Here is a 2,500-nt window from a genome sequence, read left to right as displayed (position 1 = left end):
ATTAATATCAATATTTACACTCACAAGTGCGACAATGTTTACATTACACGCTTCGGTGCGCATCTGCAATATCACAAATAATCTCGGAGCACACGCATGTTTAAAGCGCACACACATAAGCCACCTGTCAGTCAAACAGCTCACAGGCGTTTATAGATTGCACACAAATGATAAAATGATGTGCTCTGAAATATTTCTGTTTCAATCAGGATACAGTCCGGTCGGGCAAGTCAAATCCACTTCAGCGGACAAGCGTTAATGCAATACTGTATCAACCTAAGCACTGTGCTTGATGGGACCTTCCATTACCAGCCAAAACTTCTAGTTTCACACAAAATGTTTATTATACATGTGAAATGACAAAATGATTTATTTTCGAAACATGCAAAACATGCAGTGAGGTAACGTAGCATACTGCTGTTAATAGATGCATACAGTATGATGCTTCATATACTATTAAAATAAATATATATATATATAGTAGACAATAAACAGTATATTGTGAGCTCATGAACCAATTTACATCTTAACCTCTTACCGATGATATTGAGCGTGATATTTTGGTTACTGCACACTTGTCCAGCAGCATTTCGAGCGCAGCAGTAGTAAATCCCAGACTCCTCTGGTCTGAGGTCAGTCAGCGTCAGGATTCGATCCTTTCCCCCCAGTTGAACACCATCTTTAAACCATTTACTGCTCGGCCTGCACATGAATAATTTACAGAAGCACATTACAGCAGCTGTGATTATTACTGTAAGATAAACATTCACAAACTTTCATCATCTAAATCCATGAGTGGGAGGAGCCAGAGCATGACTGATGACCATTTCACCAAGTCAAATAAAGGGGGAGGGGTTACTGTCCAAGACTTTAAATCCCCCTGATCAATCGTTTTGATTTGGAGAAATCAACAGCACTGAATGCAATGTAACAAGAAATGATTGGCTCACCGTGGATGTCCATCAATGTGACACTGCAGTGTGATTCGTTCAGCGTCCGCTAGCTCCGCCTCTGAGGCGGGTTCATTCATGGTGACCGGCCCCCTCTCCAGCCCTGGCAACACACAAACATTTATAACCTGATCAATCAATACTGATCTCTGCAGGTCAAACAAGAACAGACAGATAGTGACACATAAGGATGAGAGATATAGAGAAGGATATTCCCATCTCTAGTCACATGAATCTTATGAGAAGGGTGCCTGAAAGAGAGAGAGAGAGAGTGTGAGAGAGCAAGAGAAAGACTGTCTTCCTTCCAATTGATAGAAGTACGGACCACATTTACACCCTACACACCCTAATCGATAAACACGTACACCAGACCAAACAAAGGAAAATATTTGCATGCTTTGATGACTTCAAAAAGCTTTGATTCTATTTGGCACGACGGACTATATTACAAACTGTTACAAAGTGGTGTAGGGGGTAAAGTTTATGACATCATTAAATCGATGCTAATCACAGCGCTGTATGGAAGTGAGGTAGGGGGTTTACTCAGTGATCAGAAGTACACTAGATGGGACAAACATCCAACAATCACACAATAATGCATGTAGGGCAGAATTAGGATGATTCACATTGATCATTACTGCTAATTATAGTTGCTAGGCAGTAATTAAGGGGATACTCAAAAGGCCCCATGCTACCCTGAGTCCAATAAATAAAACTGGAAATCTCTACGATGTTCTGGTGCAGAGATATGTGATTTGTTACTTGGTTGCTAGGGTAACCCAAACTGGTTGCTAGGCAGTTACCAAAGTAATACTCAAAAGGCTCCTTGCTTTCCTGAGTCAAATAAACAAAACCACATTATGTCAGTGGTTCACTCATTCAGTTCAGCCCAGAGGAATCATGGGTAACTGTGTTTTAACTAAAAGTCTCATTATCTCGGCGCTTCACGTTCTCTGCTGTGTGAGGTGTGTCAGGACTCTATGAATGACACGCGTCACACACTAACACTGAATTCACTGAATCAGCAGGACACTAGTCAGCTGGTAATCTAACTAGCGAGTCCTAAAATAGCCCTGGGCCAGACTGGTTAAGTGTCATTTAAACTAGACACTGGTAAGATGTGTTTCTTAAGGGGCGTTCACACATGACGTGTTCTTGTTAGGAAAAAATGTGATCTCAGTGATTTGGAGAGGGCAAGAGTACAAAAAGAGAGTGGGCAGGGTGTGTGGGGTCCAGAGTGATTCTACCAGCACGTTTCCGAACTCTGGAGACGTACAGGACGGGGGGCACCAGTAATCCTCTCAGCTGTCCTGACTGTCCGTTGTAGTCTGATTTGGCGCCTGAATCAAACCTGACAGTTATAGATGTACACAGGACTGACTCGATGACGGTCGAGTAGAACTGTGCAGCAGCTTCTGTGGCAGGTTGAACTTCCTCAGCTCAACCTGCCACTGTTTTGAGCGGGTCAGCTCAAGGTTGTTGTGACCGCATTAGACAACCAGTTGATTAACCTCCCGTCTGTATGCAGACTCGTCCCCGTCACGGATGAG

At 42.9% G+C, this 2,500-nt stretch overlaps 1 pseudogene; it reads right to left on the bottom strand.

Moving 5' to 3' along the window:
* Positions 1-2,500, bottom strand: part of LOC127617573 (inactive tyrosine-protein kinase 7-like) — a 101,887-nt pseudogene that overhangs the window by 31,990 nt on the left and 67,397 nt on the right.

This window comes from Xyrauchen texanus, chromosome 24 (genome assembly GCF_025860055.1).
Source record: "Xyrauchen texanus isolate HMW12.3.18 chromosome 24, RBS_HiC_50CHRs, whole genome shotgun sequence".
NCBI lineage: Eukaryota > Metazoa > Chordata > Actinopteri > Cypriniformes > Catostomidae > Xyrauchen > Xyrauchen texanus.
The sequence above is the reverse complement of the archived record's forward strand: the minus strand, read 5'-3'. Positions and strand labels throughout refer to the sequence as shown.